The 19144-nt window shown below is 41.8% G+C and overlaps 1 long non-coding RNA gene across 1 annotated transcript in view; it reads right to left on the bottom strand.

Annotated features, from left to right (window-relative positions):
• Positions 1-18716, bottom strand: part of LOC113609179 (uncharacterized) — a 314685-nt gene extending 295969 nt beyond the window's left edge. The window contains exon 1 of the long non-coding RNA XR_003428534.1: positions 18442-18716. This is a non-coding gene — a long non-coding RNA (uncharacterized LOC113609179). The remainder of the gene's footprint in view (positions 1-18441) is intronic.
• Between the last annotated feature and the right edge of the window lie 428 nt (positions 18717-19144).

A 19144-nucleotide genomic window follows, 5' to 3' on the forward strand; every position in this document is an offset into this window, starting at 1 on the left:
TTTTTTCTCCATTTTTACTGTTTTATTTCCTGTTCAGAACCCTCAGCAGAGAAGAGGTCCCCAGGTAATACTCATATATTGACTTCACAGCTTCTGAAGTGTCCACCTAAGGAACAGCCCACAAGGCATCCTCAGACGTCTCCTAACGGCCCTGGAGTGGCCTTGAGGTTGTAAGTCCAACCCCCCTTGGTACCGAGGAGGATTATTATACTTGCTTCTGCCTGTGGGAAGATCTGAGGGGCAAATCAGAACATGTATGTGAAATTTTCTGTAAAGCATATCCCAGTATATAAATATGAGGTGGAATTATTGTTGCAGCTGTTGTAATCCTGCTAGTGTAGGGTACCAGAGGCCCACCCTACTAACTTCTACCAACTGTTCCCCGGCATCTTCAGGAGCTGTCTTACATGTGCTCCACCAACGCACCAGCTACCATGTGGCTCCGGCAAAGCACTTCCCATAACATCCTCCACGTCCCACCAGACACTCAGTTACCTGCGGCAAGATATGGAAGAGCACGCTTCCCCTCCCTCCACGTGGGGTTACAAGTTTCTCAGACTCCTGAAGCAGGATGTTCCTGCCCAGTGTCATGTGGAGTTTACAAGAACTCTGCAACCTCTTGCAGCCAGTTCTCTCTCCCCTAGGGCAGCCGCCAGGGCTCAGACAGGTTTGCATGACAGACGCTGGGCTCACCCCATCACTCCTCCCCTCAGAAACCCAAGGCTCTGTTACCAGGCCAAGATGGTGGTGCTTGGTTCCTGCTTTCAGAGGACAAGGGATCTTCTGGGAGGCTCCTGAGTCCCCTGGCTGGATCACTGGACCAATTTGCCAGAGATGCCCACACATGGCTGAATCCCAGGGGTGGATACAGTACATCCTATATTATAATTCATGACTGACGTGACCAGGCCTCAGGTCCCCCCTACAGCAGTTACACAGGTGTCCTCAATAAAGAGGGCCCTCCTGATCTCATCCCTATTTCCTGGCCAGCCCACTTTCAAACCCAACCTCTGGGTTCCCCTCGACTCCTTCTCTCTCTCTCTCTCCCCCTCCCCCTCTTTCTCCCTCTTTCTCCCCCCAACCTCCCTCCCTCCCTCCATCTCTCCTACACTCGTCCAAGTAGAGGGGGTGGGGTAAGAAGGGTGAAATGTGGGGGAAGGCACAAGCAAGAATCCACCTGGGGATACTTTCCCTCCATCGCTCAAGCAGATAATGTATTTTATATTTTGCCAGTCCTCAGAGAGAGAGCTGGGAGCTTTCACCCTGTGCTGCGTGCACTCACCTCCCTTGGGAAGAAGGCAACATTCCAGCATAGAGCGATCCCACACCCACGGTAAGCTATGCAGCCTTAATTCCCAGGCAGTCACGATTTCTGTGGACGGGGCCAGAAGGATGGAGAGCGTGTGAGACGGATGGTGCACCTGCCCTTTAAACTTGGCCAGAGAGAAGAGAAACTCTGCTTTCTAGATGGCAACAGCAATACCATCTCGGGCTACTGGCTCCACTTTGTGGAACATTCTTGCACAGTAAGTCTCATCCCGTCTGCCAGCCGGAGCCAGCTGGTTTCCTTCTCTGTAGGTCATTCTCTAGGGAAGGTTGGGGTGGGGGAGGAGAGACTGGGCAGGAGAAGGGTGTTTAGAGCATGAAAAGGTTCAGGAAGGGTTTTGTTCTCTTCCAAAAAAGGACTGAGTCAGCAGAGCCTGGGAATTCCCCTTCACAAACCGGTGGTGTTGAGGACACAGACAAGGGATGCTATAAATTTAGCACTGATTGTCCCTCATCTGGACCATAAGAGGCCTCTGATGCCTTTACTTCATCCCTGCTGCTGGAACATATGTGGCAAATGCTGTGATTGCAAACTCCTAGGGAACACAGCTTGGGAGCAAGCTGGACCCTCACTCTATGAGGGAGTGCAGAGGCTGAAACCAAGACACACATCTGGGAGGATGCTGTCAGAGGGTGACAAGAAGACACTCAAGAGCATCCAAAGGGCTCCTAGGATGAGGGGCTTGTGCTGGTGTGAGGTTTGGTGCTACATCTTCCCACCAAACCCTTCCCACCTGTCTCCCCAACTTCGGCAAAAACAAAATGTCAAATAATAGGGAGGAATGTTGGTCCACAAACTTGGTTGTACGAGAAATGAACGTCATACGGATTTATTTACTTTAATTTAAATCTGACTCAGAGTCCTTCACCCTCCAGTCTGGTGGGAAATCCAACCCAGTCATTCCTCACTCCCCATAACTTAGGGCTGTGCAAAGGACCCCAGGGATGCTTCTGAGCCCAAAATATTGGTGAGGCCCCTCCAGCCCACACAGGTAACTGCACTGTACCCTCCACATGACCCCTTGAAATCTAACCTCGCTGTGACTTTCTCCCAACCTTAGATGGGGACTAGGGGGCTGAAAGCCCATTCTCCCGGGGCCTGGGTCTCACCCTCCTAGGAGTGCCGTCCCCTCCAAAACCTTGCCAGGCCCCAGAGGCACTGTCAGGGAGAGAAGCAGGGGTCCTCACTCTTTGAGAGGCTCTCTGACCACCCCACCCCTCCCTTCCCAGAGAAAAGGAATCTCTCCCTCTCTCCTCTCTCACCTCTTTCCCCTCGAAGGGCATAGCTTCCCTCGCTCCTCCCTCCAAGAAACCCAGGATAGTGCCTGTGTGAGTTTAAGGCAGTGACCTCAAACTGGAAGCTGGCAGGACAAATAATCCTGCAGATATGATTTAAATGTTGGACAAGACAGATGAGGATCCAGTTCCCGGGGAGCTTGCATTCTATTTTATGTTGGGGACATAGAAACAGGCGTGGGGGTGGGGTGAGTAACCACACGCAGACCAGGGATAAACAGGATCCTTTCAGACAGTGCTAAGGACTGCGATGAAAATATACGAAGGGGATAGGAGGGAGAGTAAGAGTACTCTTGAGACTGAGAGGTCAGGGAAGCTTCTCCACGAAGGTGTCCTGTGAGCTCAGGCCTGAAGGACAAGGAGCCTGGCACATGGAGATCGATGGGAAGAGCATGCCAGGTAGGGAAACACCAGTACAAAACCTCAAGTTGGGTACACACTTGACTTTTAGGAGTAACAGACAAAAGGCCAGTGGGACTGTTGAGCTGACTTCAGAGTTGGGTTAGGGGCTTGAATTCAGGGGAAGAAAGACTCTCAAGAGGGAAAGCTTTTGCAAAGGAGATAAGTGAGTCTTGGAACAATGCAGCAGGCTGGAGTCTAAGGAGAGAGGTGGCCAGTTAGGGACACTCTGGATATGAAGAAGCATGGCCACGGACTCTAGAAGCACTGATGATTGATCTGGAGTACTAAGCTTCCCTTTTCTGGGTTATAATTTTCTTGTGGTAGCGTAAGGTCCTTGGGAAAATTCTACCAAATAGCTATAGCTTTGAATTAGCTGTTTGGGAGAGATAAAGTCCAGGCTGTGTTCTTGTTTTGGGGACTAGACCACAGGGAGCTCTACAGACGTGGTTACAAGCCCAAGGTAATCAGCAGAGCAAACTGAAGTCAGATGGAGCTGGGAGGAGCCTAGATGACTTGAGGGATGTGTGGGAGCTCGTTGGTGATTTTCAGAAATACATGGGGAAGGGATGGGATTCCTGAGACATGCAGGGTGGGCACTTAGACCGTGACAGCTGGATATTAACAGCAGTGACTGCTGATGGCTGGAAAATCTCTTAAAAGAAAAGTAGAACTGGATGGATGGCTGAGATTTAGATCATATTTGGAAGAATGGAAGAATGGAATGGGCCTTCTTTCAAGAACTTCCTTTGCTCAATTACCCCAAAGCTGCAACAATTAAGTTCCTGAAAGCACTGATCAGAAAAGCAGTGCCTCCCCTCTTCTACTTGGCTATATAACTCTTCCTGCAGGCATCACTGGAAGGAGGGTCCTCATGCGGCCAAGCTTGCTTAGAGGACCTGATAAATCTTCCCTGATACAATGCCAAGGATGAGATGGAAGATATGGATGGGAGAGCTCGGCTCACGTAAAGGCCTGGAAAGGTCTGGCATAGGAAGGGGGATGGGCAGGATGACTTCTCAAAACTCCTACTATAATCTAATTTATTCAGTTAATTCACTCAATAGGCTTGGGAGGCATCGGTGATGCCTGTCCATGTGGAACTTATATTCTAGCAGGTGAAAACAGATAATAAATAATAAAAGCATAAAAAATTCATCAGTCATACGGTATGGTGGAGAGAGACAACCGCTTTAGAAAGAAAATGTAGAAGAAGATAAGGGAGATCAGGAGTATTGGGAAGAAGGCCCATTGCACTTTTAATACCGTGGTCAGAACACAGTGACATTTGAGTGAAACACGAAAGAGGTGAGGGAGGAGAACATTTCAGGAAGACGGAACAGCCAGTGCGAAGGACCTAAGATGGGTATGTGGCTGGCGCGTTCCAAAAACAGCCAAGAGGCCAGCCTGGGAGCACAGGGTAAAGAGGTGATGGGGCCTGTCATGTGGGGCCCTGTAGGCCGCTGTTAGAACTTAGGACCCACCAGCTGGAACAGAACTGCGATGAGCTCCATTACAGCGGGGGCTACACATTCTCATCTCTGCCTCGCCAACACCTGGCACATTACCTGCATCCGTGAACTACTTGTTGAGTGAATCACTGCCTCTGAAGGGAGCTCTTTATCCTGTCCCAGTACGTGGGCCGGTGCTGAGTCATCAACACGGGGCCCCATTTCCTCTCCCCCCGCACTTCCACACCCTGCTCCAGCCCTGTAAGCACCCCTGATGCAACACCAGTAATATCACCACCCAAAGGTGTGTTCTCACCCACCCTAAAGGAGGACATCATGCATCTCCAGAGACCAATTATTTGAAACCCTTGGAGCAAAGGGCTGGGAATGTAGGTCACCGCGACCACATGAAACAAATCAGCCGGTCAACCTTACCTCCAGGCCCTGCATCCCTGACTCCACTTTTACGGTTCTGAATCACCTCAGCCTGCCTCCCTCCCTCCTTCCTGCATCCTCCCCTCTCTTCCTCGCAGAGAGTCCATTCACTGAGCACTGAAGATTTCCTCAGGAAGGAATTCCTGTGCAGAGTCAAGACAGGTATAATACAAGGCACACTCATAAGCAAGGGAGATGGGTGTACTCTTTTTTTTTTTTTCCTGAGACAGTACAAGTCAGCATATCAAATTTCTCCTGGAATCTAAAGTGTCAGCCAACAATTGAAAGAAAAAAGGGATGATCACAGCCCCATTCCCCTACCCGACTCCTACCCTACCACAATACCCGAAAATCAGGGCCCCATGTGCCTATGAGAGACCAGGGGGCAGCTCAGGCCAGCAGGTTCTTACGGGACCTCTCTCCCAGAAAAGAGTAGAGTGATACCCCTGGGCCAGGGCTGTCACCCTGGGAACTAGATATGACTGAACTGCGAAACTTGAAATGAAGCTTTGCAAATGCTTTTCAAATGATCTGGTCCTACCAACATTGTCCATTGACTCTCAGAGCTGCAGTAATCTCCTCCCTCCCCAGATTTACTAAAAGCCCCCTTGCACTTTCCCTCAGTCTCTCCCTCCTTGGGCAGCTGCCAGTCTCACAAGACTAAGAAAGAAGGCCAGCACCTGCCAGCCCTGCGGGTACACCCAGGATCAGGGAACAAACAATGTGAATGAATGTAAAGGCGCTCTAGAAAGGTAACCACTTTAGACAGATGTTACTCAGAGGTCAGCAGGGTTACTATGCTCCTTAAAATATACATATATTTGGCTCAAACCCCCATTTTATATCCTAGGGAAAAATCTACTGCCTGCCTTGAGATTTCTGCAAATTGCAAGGGAACCTATATCCTTCTCTCACCTCTGGCTCCAACTGCCTCCCCTTACTGAATTCTTATTTTCTGCTCTCCATAATTCTGCACCTTCTTCTCCCAACCCTATCCTCTTGACTAAAAGCAATCATTTTAACAAGCATCGTACGTTAGCCGAATTTTTATTGATGGTTTGTAGGTCATGAGGGATGGGTTACATTTTCTCACCACATAGCAAACAACCTAACATCTGATACTAGATGTCCCATTTCTTGAACATTCTCTAGGGATTTCTCACGGGCCAGACTATGCCTGAATATGCAGCAGCACAGCTCCCTCTCTCCCTCACTCCCCCAGGAATGCCACCCACTCCTGGCTCAGAGCACTGGAGCTCCCTCCCCTGCTTTGCATATCCAAAGCCAATCTAGGTGTACAATGGAACCAAAACCCTTTGACTCCTTTAGAAGTGCCAGGTTTCCAAGACCCTTGCTTTAAATGGTGCTTTTCCTCTGTTTCACCAATAAAATTAATTCATTATAATTCATTAGGAAGCGAAGGAAATTTCTTCCATTTCACTCTATTAGCTCACTCCATGATTTGTAGCATTTTCTGCCTGCTCTTTTTTAGGCCCTGAGCTTCCAATTCCATTCATGGCTGAAGAAATGGACTTCCCTACCTACCGTGGAACTTGCATGCCTCTCCCCCACTTTATTTCCCCCCACTGCCCCACCCCAAACAGCACCAGCACTCCGGCTCTGGTAAATAATGTCTTGACTTTACCAGTTATAACTGCTGCAAATGCCTCTGCCACCGAGTGGTCTGAATAAAGGGGCTTAACCTGGTGTCTAGGAACCCCTGAGGAAGCTAGGCAGAACCACAGAATGCCCATTCATCCCTAAATCTGCACGCAACTATGTGCATTTTTCTGAAGAGAGGGGTTATAACTTTAATAATATATTCCCCCCAAAGGTTTTAACCACTTATCATGTAGCCAGAGAACAGAGCTCTGTATCAACAATGCAGCCTCAAGTGCTTAAACCAGGTCACTATTTAATTGGCAGTCTGGGAAAAAGAAGAAATCATTTTTTTTTTTAAAGTAAGTTTTCCAAAATAGCTGCTATGAGAGTTGTAAAAAACCAACAAGATTTAAGAGCAGGGAGAATGAAAATACAAATTCTTATTTTTTACAGAGAGTTTTTAAAAATGTGATTCAATAAGCTAGTGCCTAATAGCTAATGCCTTTTCAGAGACATCGATAAAGTGATTCTGAGATGCAGACATTTACTCCTATATATAACATTCTGAAGAGTCTGGTTTTATAATCTTAAAAAACTAACCATAAAAACAAAGATGAATCAGATACATATATTTATTGTATTCACTGGAGAACAACTTAGTTCCGATAAAACAATTGCAACAAATGAACCCAAAGTTAAGGATGGATGGAAGCCTAGAGCCAATTAAAGTGAAATGGGAAAGAGATTCTAAATCTGAAAATTGAAGATAAGGGTTGGCAACGATCCTACCATCTAACCAAACACACAACTGCTACTGTTCTGGATGACTTGATGTATTTTTAATTATATCAAGCGTTTGACTCTAGCTTGAAAAAAATGAAATTGACCGTAAAAATAAACCTTCATCTCTTTCCCCCATCATTCAGAAAGAGAAACATCCCTGTCTGCCCACACAGTGTCTCTACACAGAGAGAGCTGTGCAGTACCATTAAAATTATATCATAAATTATAGAGAAAGAATGCTCACCATCTCCTGATCTGTGTTTACCTCATATTCATTCTCAATTGAATGTGGAAATATTTAGTTTTGCCTCATTTACATTGTTAATAGTCTTACACTAGATTATGAGAAAACAGATGAGAAAGAAGGCCTTTAGAATGTGAAAATGGTTTAAAAGCCTTAGCTGAACTTGTCCTGTGGAAGACAATATTACACTTAAGTTCCGGGCAAAAGGGTCCCTGGCCTGGACCTAAGTATTAGAGGGGATCCCATACCTCACGGCACACACACACACACACACACACACACACACACACACACACAGAAGATCATGTGAGCACCTCTGTCACTTGGGATCTGGTGCTCAGAGCTGGTGCAGAGCAACACACGATCCCAAAGATCCACTCTTGCTTCTAGCACCCTTCAGGCCGCAAGAGAATACTTCACATCTCTTGCCCATGTCCTCAAAACAGAAGGCAGCTGTGCCTGGATGCCATGAAGGTTTGTGGGTTTTGTCCTGCAGACATTGAACCATAGGGAGAATTCGAGCAACAGAAGCACTTAGGTATAAGAGAAGAGACAAATTAACTTGTCAAATCCTTCCTGTCAGCATAAGTGCAATACTTCTTGCATACCAAATGGTTGTTTCCTAGTAAGTGCCAGGTGTCTGTTTTCTTCCATCTCTTTGTATTCTAATTTAAGGTTCCAGAAGTAATCACAGATGTTCACAGTATTTACAACAGATGCAGGTAGCAGCTGAGGAACATTATGCAATATTAAACAAATCATACCACCCTTAAATTTGTGTATATGGTTGAAGCATGGTATCAATATTTTTATTGGTAACTAGAAGAATATTGAATGCTAAAATTGTAAATGGTTTTATCCTTGTAAAATTACTTTAAAATATATTTAATTAAATTTCAAGAAAAATCAAATTAAAATTCAGTTTTATTTAAAATACTTATATTCAATACTTCTTCAAGGAAGATAGAGTAGACATACTTCAATATACCTATTTCTTCCATTAACAACCTTGGACATTATACATAAAATAAAGATAAGTCTCTGAAAGTTAGAAAGAAGAAGGAAGGCTGACTAGAGACTTCAGAACCCAAGGAATGGCAGAGTGATGAGTTCCCTGGGTTTTCTTTTTGCCTCATGCATCCCAGACTTAGAGCTAAACAACCCAGCAGCTTAGAAACACCAACAGGCAGACAAAACAAGCCCCAATCAAAGCCTTCTCTCTCTAGCCAAAGGAATAGGACAAGGGCAGCCTAGCAGACAGAAAGCTTTTTATATTATAATAACTCTACTCCAGCCAGACACCATAGAAAATATCTGTAGCCCCAGTCCCACCCATGTCAGCAGTTAAAGTGGGAGCCTAGACATCTCCCCACACAAGACTGTAATTAGGCACCTCAACATCCCCAGGTGGTGTCAGAGAAGGTCATGTAGGGTGCCTGGACTTTCACCCTCACCACCAGTAATGAGCTCCCCCCAGCCTGTGTTGTCAGTGGAGGACACATTGAGAGCCCAGACTTGCACCCCATCCAGCAGTAACAAGGTGCCCCTCACCCCTCACTCCCCTCTCAGGTGTTGTCAGAGGAGGCCTAGTGGAGAGTCAGGACTTTCACCACTGGTGGTAACAAGGTCACTCTAACTGCAGAGTCAGTGGAGACCACACGGGGAGCTGGAACTCTCATCTCCACCTGGCAGTAACAAGGAGCAGCTCCCTCGGGGTCAGCTGTCAACAGAGAACAAGTGGGGAACTTGGACTTCTACCCCCACTTTGCAGTGCTGAAGTGATGCCTCCCCTTCCGAACCCTGACAGAGTGGTGCCAAAAAGCCAATAAAAATAGGTTTAACAAAATCTAGAGCCTCAGAACACAGTATAAAAATATTTAATTTTCAATTGAAAATCACTCATCATATCAACAACCAGAAAGATCTCAAACAGAATGAAAAAAAGACAGTTAATAGATGCCAACACTGAGATGAAAGATGTTAGAATAATCTGACAAGATTTTAAAGCAGCTATGTTGAAAGTGCTTCAAGGAACAATTAAGAACACGCATGAAACAAAGAAAAACACAGTCAGTCTCAGCAAAGAAATAGAAAGTGTCAACAAAGAAATAAAAGATGTAAAGGAGAACCAAATGGAAACTGTACAACTAAAAAACAATAATCAAAATAAAAGTTCAGTGGATGGACTCAACAGTGAGCTGAAAGATAGAACAATAGGAACTGCTCAATCTGAACAAAGAGAAAGTAGATTAAAAAAAATTAATGGTGTCTCAGAGACCTGTGGGACCATAAAAAAATTTTCATATTCACATCAATGTAGTTGTAAAGGAGAAAGAGGGTGGGGCTAAAGAAGTACTCAAAGAAATAATGGCTGAAAACCTCCCAAATTTGACAAGAGACATAAATATACAGAGTAAAGAAGCTTAGCAAACCCCAAACAGGATACGCTCAAAGAAATCCGTGCCTAGATATATAATTAAACTCCTGAAAACTAAAGACAAAGGAAAAAACCTTGGAAAAAGTCAGAGAAAAACACCTTGCCTATAGGGGAAAAATAATTTGAACGACAGTGGTTTCTCATCAGAAACCATAGAGGTCAGAAGAGTTTTTTCCAAGTACAAGTATTTTATAATATTTTTCAAATGCTGAAAGAAAAGAGTTATAAACCCAGAATCCTATCCAGCAAAAATGTTATCTAGGAATAAAGGAGAAATCAAGATATTCTCAAATGAAGGAAAACTAAGAGAATTTGTCACCAAGAAGACCTACCCTAAGAGAATAGCTAAAGGAAGTTCTCTAAACAGAAAAAGAATAATAAAAGAAGAGAAGAAAAAATGTAAGCAAAAATATACGTAAATACAATAGGCTTTCCTTCTCCTCTTGAGTTTCTAAATTATTTTTGATGGTTGAAGCAAAAATGATACTACTATCTGATATGGTTCTAAATGTATGTAGAGGGAAATTTAAGACACATATAATAAATGGGGAAGTGTAAAGGTATATAAGGGAGGTAAAGCTTCTATATTTCACTCAAACTGGTAAACTGACAACACCAACAGACAGTGATAAGTTTTATATATATATATATATATATATGTAAAAATGTAATTCCTAGAACCCCCATTTAAATAGCTATACAAAGAGATACACTCAAAAACATTATAGATAAGTCAAAATGGAATTCTAAAGAATAAGTAACCCACAGGAAGACAGGAAAAAGAAAACAGAAATGAAAAAAAAAAATGAGAGAAGAAGGAAATGGCATATTCCAACCTTATCAATAATTACATTAAATGTAAATGATCAAAATACACCAATTAAAAGAGAGATATTGGGAGAGTAGATTAAAAAACATGACCCAACTGTATACTGTCTAAAAGAAACTCACTTTAAACATGACAGTGTAAGCAGATGAAAGTAAAAGGATGGAGAGAGATATATAATGCAAACATTAATCAAAGGGAATAAGGAGTGATTATATTAATATCAGATAAAGTAAACTTCAAAGCAAAGAAATTACCAGACCCAGAGGGGGATGTTATATAAATAGGAAAGGGTCAATCCACCAAGAAGACATAGCAATCCTAAATGTGTATGCACCAAACAATGGTGTGTAAAATATGTGAAGAAGAAACAGATAGAACTGAAAGAAGAAATAGACAAATTCACAATTATAGTTGGAGACTTCAACACCCTTCCCTCAACAATTGTTATAATAACTAGACCTAAAGTCATCAAGGATATAGAAGAATTCATCATCAACCAACAATATAATCAACATTTATAGAACACTCCACTTAACAACAGCAGAATACATGTTCTTTTCAAGTGCCCACAAAACATATACCAAGATAGACCATAGCCTGGGCCACAGAACAAATCTCAACAAATTTAAAAGAATTCAAAATATACAGTGTATGTTTTCTGAACAAAATGGAATCAAACTAAAAATCAATAACTGAAAGATAACAGGAAAATCTCCAAATGCTTGGCAACTAAACAACACACTTCTAAATAATCCATGGGTCAAAGAAGAAGTCTGAAGGAAATTTTTAAAATATATCAAAATGAAAGAAAATAAAAACACAACATATCAAAATTTGTGAGACACAGGTAAAGCAGTATTAAGAGGTAAATTTATAACACTAAATGCATATGTTAGAAACGAGAAAAAATCTCAAATCAATAATCCAAGCTCCCATCTCAAGAACCTAGAAAATGAAAAGCAAAATAAACCCAAAGTGAAAAGAAGGAAATAATAATGATACAAGCAGAAATCAAGGAAATTGATAAAATAGAAAAATCAATGAAATAAAAAGTAGATTCTTTGAGAAGACCAATAAAATTGGCAATACTCTAGCAAGACAGACAAAAAGGGGGAGAAAGAGAGAGAGAGAAGGAGAGAGAGGACACAACTTACCAATATCAGGAATGAAACAGTGAGTACAGTATTGTTACAGACTCTGCAGATGTTAAAAGGAATACCAATGAATACTACAAAAAACTCTACAGACCTACATCTGGCAAATGGACCAATCCCTTGAAAAATAAAAACTACCACAACTCACCCAATATGAAATAGATCATTTGAATAGCCCTATAACTATTAAGGAAGTTGAATTTTTAACTTAAAAGCTCCCAAAAAAGAAATCTCCAGGACCATGTGGTTTCACTGGAGAATTCTACCAAACACTTAATGAAGAATTAATACCAATTCTATACAATCTCTCCAGAAAATGGAAGAGGAGGGAACACTTCCCCAGCTGGTATTACCTGATGCCAAAACCAAACAAAAACAGTACATAAAAAGAAAACTCAGACCAATATCCCTTGTGAATTTAGACACCAAAATACTTAACAAAATATTGGCAAATAGAATTCAGCAATATGAAAAAAGAATTATACACCATGACCAAGTGGGGTTTATTTCAGGGATGCAAAGCTGGTTCAATGTTTGAAAAGCAATTGTAATCCACCAGTCAACAAATCAAATAATGAAAATCGCATGATTATATTAATTAATGCAGAAAAAATCTTGACAAAATTAAATATTCATTCATGATACAAATTCTCAGAAAAATAGGAACAGAGGGAACTACCCTGACTTGATAAAAAGAATCTATAAAAACCTACAGCTAACATTACACTTAGTGGTGAAAGACTAAATGCTTTTCCTCTAAAATCTGAAACAAGGTAGGATGTCTGCTGTCACCACTCTTACTCAACATAGTGCCAGAAGTTTTAGCCAGTGCAATAATGCAAAGGAAACAAAAGGCATACAGACTAGAAAACATTAAAACATGAAACAAAACTGTCCCTACTTGCAGATGACATGCTTGTCTACATAGACTATCCCAAGGAATCTATTTTTAAAAATAATAATAAAACTCCTAGAACAAATAAGTGAATTTAGAAAGGTTACAGGAGTCAAGATAAATATGCAAAAACCCATTGTTTTTATACAGACTGGCACTGAATACATAAACATCTTAATTAAAAATAAAACACCATTAACAATCACACATAGAAAGTAAATGGGTGTAAACCTAACAAAACATGTACAGGGCTTGTATGCTGAAAACTATGCAATGATGATTAAGAAAATCAAAGAAGATCTAAATAAATAGACATATCATGTTTATGGATTAGAAGACTCAAATTAGTAAAGATGTCAATTTTCCCCAAATTGTTATACAGGTTTAACATAATTCCTATCAATATCCGGGCAAGACTTTTCATAGATATGGACAAGATTCTTCTAAAAAAATTTATATAGAAAAAAAAATAATAATAAATAAATAAAATTTATATAGAAAGGCAAAGGAACTTGAATAGCTAAAACCATTTTGAAATAAAGGAATAAAGTAGAAGGAATAAATCTACCCTATTCCAAGACTTATTGTGTAGCTACAGTTATTAAGACTGTGTGATACTGGTGGAGAGATAGACACACAGATCAATGGACAGAACAGAGAGCCGAGGTATAGGCCCATACAAATATGCCCACTGATTTTTGAAAAACATGCAAAAGCAATTCAACAGAGGAAATATAGCCTTTTCAATAAATTATGCTGGAGCAATTGGATATCCATAGGAAAAAAAAAAAAACATTGACCTAAATCTCACACCTTATACAAAATTTAACTTAAAATGGATCATAGACTTAAATGTAAAACACAAAACTATAAACTTTTAGAAAAAATGGGAGAAAATCTTTAGGATCTAGTGCTAGGCAAAGAATTCTTAGACTTGACACTGAAAGCACCATCCAAAAAAAGGAAAAAATGATAAATTTCCATGGATTAAGAAGTAAGTGGGGGAGAGAAAGAAGTGTGTGGTTATAAAAGGGCAACATGAGGGATTCTTGCAGTGGTAGAAGTGTTCTTTCTCTTAACTATCAATTTCAATACCCTGGTTGCGAAATTGTGCTATAATTTTATAAGATAATATCATTGAAGGAAACTGGGTAAAGGGTATATGGGATCTCTCTGTATTATTTCTTATAACTGCATGTGAATCTATAATTATCTGAAAATAAAAAATTTAATTTAAAAATTCCATGCATTAGTTATAATTTGGTTTTCTTTTTTTTTAATTTCATTTTATTTTTTTATACAGCAGGTTCTTATTAGTTATCTCTTTTATACATATTAGTGTATATATGTCAATCCTGATCTCCCAATTCATCCCACCACCACCACCACCACCCCCGTTTTTCTTTTAATTTTAATATATAATTGTAAAATGCTTTAGAAAAAATATCTTCAGTAACATACATGAAAAATAATGTCAAATTTTCACTTTTCAACATTTACTTCCATTTATAACTTTGATGAAAATATACTCAAATGCCATTCTGATGACATCATTCCCTTGTTTAAAAATCTTTCCATGGCTTTCCACGGCCTACAGCATAAAAACTCCTTAGCTTGGCATTCAAAGACATTCCTCTTCCAGACACTTGCTGATCAACCCAGACTCACCCTTCACTCCTGCCCACTGGTGCACACTCCTCTCCCCAACTCTTGACAACTTGAAGTTCCTTAATGTGCCTTGCTGTTTCATGCCTCTCTGCCTGTTCACCCTGCCCCTAAACACCTTCAAAGCTTTCAAGACTCTGTTAAACTCACCTCTTCTAGGATCTCTTGCCTGTTCCTCCCCTTAAAAGCCCAGACCAAGGAGAATTCACCATCCATCAGCAGCAGCACCGTAACTTGTACATCTATCTTGGTACCTAACATTCAGTTGCTGACATGTCTTTCCCTCTTCTAGTCTGTGAATGCCTTGAGGATGAGGACTGTGTAATTCTACCTTTGCAGTTCCTGTGCTTCATATAGTGCCCAACACACAGCAGGTGGTCAAAATGTTTGTGGAATGGCTGACTATCCAGCTCACATGACTCCTGGTTTCTGGTCGTTTCCTTGTCCTACCTTTTTCTCATCCTTTCCCCCCAAATAATTCATTCCTTACTCTCCTAAAGTCCCTTAGATGTTGTTCACAGGACAGTCAGCTGTGTACATGCTTGCCTAAGAGTTCCTCAAGGATGGGCAGAGTACATTTTTCAGACACACTGTAGACACATCAAAGAGTTCAACATTGATTGATAAACAAGGTGTTCAACCAACTGAGTGAACAAAGGAATGAATGACCTTGAAATACCTTGTAAAGTATACAATGTAGGTTATTTTTTAACTTTACTCCAGGACCTTTTATAAAGAGAGAGACGGAAGGACAGAAAAATACACATAATACCTATAACTCACAAGGAAGAGCCCTACGTAGCAGCAGCACAGATAGGGAAGAATGAATATGTGGTTGGAATCATGAACATCACTGTACAGCTTTTAAGTTTGGGGTTAGGTCCTTTGAATTGTTCTTTGGGGCTGATGGAAGAAGGGAGGGTGAGAAATCATCACATCATTTCCAGCTGCTTAGAAAAGAATCACAGTGTGAGTCCTATTTATCACATATAGGGAAAAAAGAGACACAAAGACATGTCAAATCATCAAACGGCACATTTCAGTTTTAAGCACAGCAGTCCCAGCCTTAAGGAATTTACAATCTACTTTCCATTGTAATCATTCCAAACATTTGCCTTTAGAGCAGTTCAATGTAATAAGGAAATAATGCATGGGAAAGAGTATGGGCTGTAGTTTCAAACAGGCCTGAGTTCAAGCCCAGCTTGATCCTTTGCTAGTTATAGGAGCCTGCCACTTAATCTGTTTCCTTCACTGTAAAATGCAATATCAGACCACTTACACATGGGACAGGTATGAGAATTAAATAAGATAATGTATGTAAATTGTAGAGCCTAATGCCTAGTACACAGTAGGCCAATAAATTATGACTGTTCCTTTCCCCATCAAAGGCACCAATCTCTGGATTATGAACTTCAAAACACCTTCAGGTGAAACAGTTTTCTCATTTAAACTGTATTAGAAGCCAAAGTTATAACACCAGGAGAATACCTAAGAAAAGTATGATATGTGTTAAAAATGTTATGCTAGAAACCCTGCAGGGCTCTCAATAAATACTTGTTGACTGACAAATGCATGGTCAGATCATAAAAACACACAGATGGAAAGAGATAACAGCATAAAAAGGTAATTTGATGTATGACTGATTCACTTTGTTATAAAGCAGAAACTAACACACCATTGTAAAGCAATTATACTCCAATAAAGATGTAAAAAAAAGGTAATTTGGAATCAGCACAGGATAAAGATCACTTCAATAAGTATTTTATTTTTATAAGCAACAGTAAAGGTAACTGGAAATCACTGGGGGAAAATCAGGTTTTCATTTACAGCCACAAGTTTATATGAACACCTAGAGGCACAGTACCCCAAATGCTGGCATCTCACTGGCAAAATTGCTAAATTGGAAGCAAAAGTGTTCCAGGTACTTAGGGGTGTGTGTATTCATGACATCTGTGGACACCTCCTCCCACATGACCCCGGGAGCAGGAGACCCAGATGTCCTACACACCCGTGACCTACAAACTCATGACCTAAACACCCATGACCAAAGCACCCATTCAAACACTTCCTGGAGCATCATCGTCTCGAAGACATGCTTTACATAACAAATGTTTACTGAGCTTTACTGTGTTCCTGGTGCCATGCTGGGCTCAGGGACACTAAGATGGGTGGATCGTAATCCCTGTCCTCAAGAGGAGAGGTAGACATATAAATAAACAATTGCGAGTAGAGAGTGACTGGGTATGTAGAAGGACACGTGGAGGCACAAAGAAAGGAGTCGTCCATTTAACCTGAAGGATTCAGGAACTATTTCTCAGAGGTAGTGACAATGGAGCCAGACCTTAAAAGATAAGATGCTTTCCATGCCAACAGAGTGTAAAGGCAATCCAGGCAGGGGAACCCCTAGGACAAAGGCCCAAAGTCTAAATATAGAGGTGAACTCAGGGAACTGTGGGCAGTTCCATGAGAACTGGGACATCTGTAAGTCATATATAATGTACGTATACATAGTATCTTACATGCACAGTATATACATATCTTCCTATCCTTGTGAAATTGGCAGCAAATAATTATTCCCATTTTGTTGATGCATGTACCACAAACTTACACTCCCTATTCCATGAGCTAATCGGTTCACCTAATATTTTTTAACTAAACATCTGGAGTTATTGGCTATAGGTTGTTAAGTGGCCCTCAGTCATCTATGCCTTGCTCCCCACAGGTTCCTGAATTTCTATGAGACATGGCACCCACAGTGATGAAGGTCCTGGGAGGGATGGGAAGGAAGAGAGACTGAAGGACAGAGGGACACAGCTTCCCAGTATGGGCATCTCAATGGCCCAACAAAATAACTCAACATCCTGGAAAAATAAACATTTTGGAATTGTTAAGAAATATTCTAGAAATGTGACTAATACATGAATCATCTATGTACATTGTGAAACCTAAGCCTTACGTTGTTTATTTCACAATATAAAAATTTTAAAATTTTCCATCAAGAAAAAAATAAAGACAAGACGTGGCAATTTGTGGAGAGACCCACAGCACCCTAGGGTTTTGTGCCACTACAGATCATCTTATTTATGCTACAGAAATAGTCGCTATGTCCACAACAGGTACCACTAAATGATCTCAGTATGTTTTCTCACTGAACCTGAGATAAGGGGATAAGGAGAGGTCAAAGACTAGAGTGGAAGCATCCCTTGTGCTGTTAAAAATAGTGCTGTTAGGCACCATTGAAATGGCTCTATGGTTGCATTAAAATCGCCACTTCAAAATGTCATCTACAGGGGCTTCCCTGGTGGTGCAGTGGTTGAGAGTCCGCCTGCTGATGCAGGGGACACGGGTTCGTGCCCCGTTCCGGGAAGATCCCACATGCCGCGGAGCGGCTGGGCCCGTGAGCCATGGCCACTGAGCCTGCACGTCCGGAGCCTGTGCTCCGCAACGGGAGAGGCCACAACAGTGAGAGGCCCGCGTAACGCAAAAAAAAAAAAAAAAAAAAATGTCATCTACACAATTTTGCGTCTCAGGTCTGCCATGAAAGGGTTATGTGACCTTTCCAAAGGTCACATAATTTCTTTAAGCTTCTAATTCCTCTCCTGTAAAATGAAGACCTGGACCAAATAACTTCCAAAGTCCCATTCTGACAGTTTACAATTCTGACTTTCCTTTTTACCACATCTAGTTATCCCAAGCCACTATCTGTACTAACAACCAATTGCCTGGGGCAGCAGAAGTCTAACCCCTAGTCCCAACGACACATGCGTGAATTTTTGACCCAAACAGCACAGTTCACTTGAAATGCCCCCATGGGCCCATCTGATCAGTGCTTTTGCCCCACACCTTGGGCAAACGTGCACTAGAAGTAAATCAGCAAGAAAATGATGGCTGCCCCCAAAGCAGTGACTTGAAAATCAATATTTACCTTGCCTTCTGTGGTTTCATTTCCTGCCCGGAAATGGGGCTGGGTGCTGCAGATGGGGCCTGAGATGACAAACACTTCTGATATAGGCTCTGAGTTCAGCATGGTTTCCTTTGCTGTGAGATATCGCTAAAACACTACAGAACTTTTCTTTACGTGGGATCAGGCAGAAAGCACAATTCAGATGGACTTCACTTTGGATTTCCTACTTCGGATGAAATTAGATGGAGCATCACCCTCCAAAGTGCTTTCCAGACTCAAGAAACCCCCAGGGTAGGTAAGGAAAGAGGAGGCACCCAAGGGTTCCAGCAGCCAGTAGGCAACAGGTATGAGAAATACAGCTGCACTGGGCACCCTGCCAGGAGGACCACAGAGTTGCCCCAGGAAGAGCCCACCCCTAGCTCAGCAACACTGGGTCACAGCCTTCTTTCTACTGGGGCGGTGAGCTCTGTCTGCATATTTGTAAGGGTATTTAAGGCAGTGTTTCAAAGCATGAATTATAACGCCAGAGACCTGGGTTTAAGTTTCATTCCTGCCCCTAACCACCTCTCCAAGCCTCAGCTTCCTCATCGCTAAAACGATGCTAATAGTAGAATCTAATCATAAGGGTCATTGTGAACATTAAATAAGACAGTGAACGTAAAGCAATAAGGTATAGTCACTATCTCACAGTGCTGTGCTGAGCTGTACTTGAGCCTGAGACAAA

This window comes from Aethalodelphis obliquidens, unplaced genomic scaffold (assembly GCF_003676395.1).
Source record: "Aethalodelphis obliquidens isolate GAN/ISIS:26980383/991018 unplaced genomic scaffold, ASM367639v1 scaffold55, whole genome shotgun sequence".
In the NCBI taxonomy this organism is placed as follows: Eukaryota; Metazoa; Chordata; class Mammalia; order Artiodactyla; family Delphinidae; genus Aethalodelphis; species Aethalodelphis obliquidens.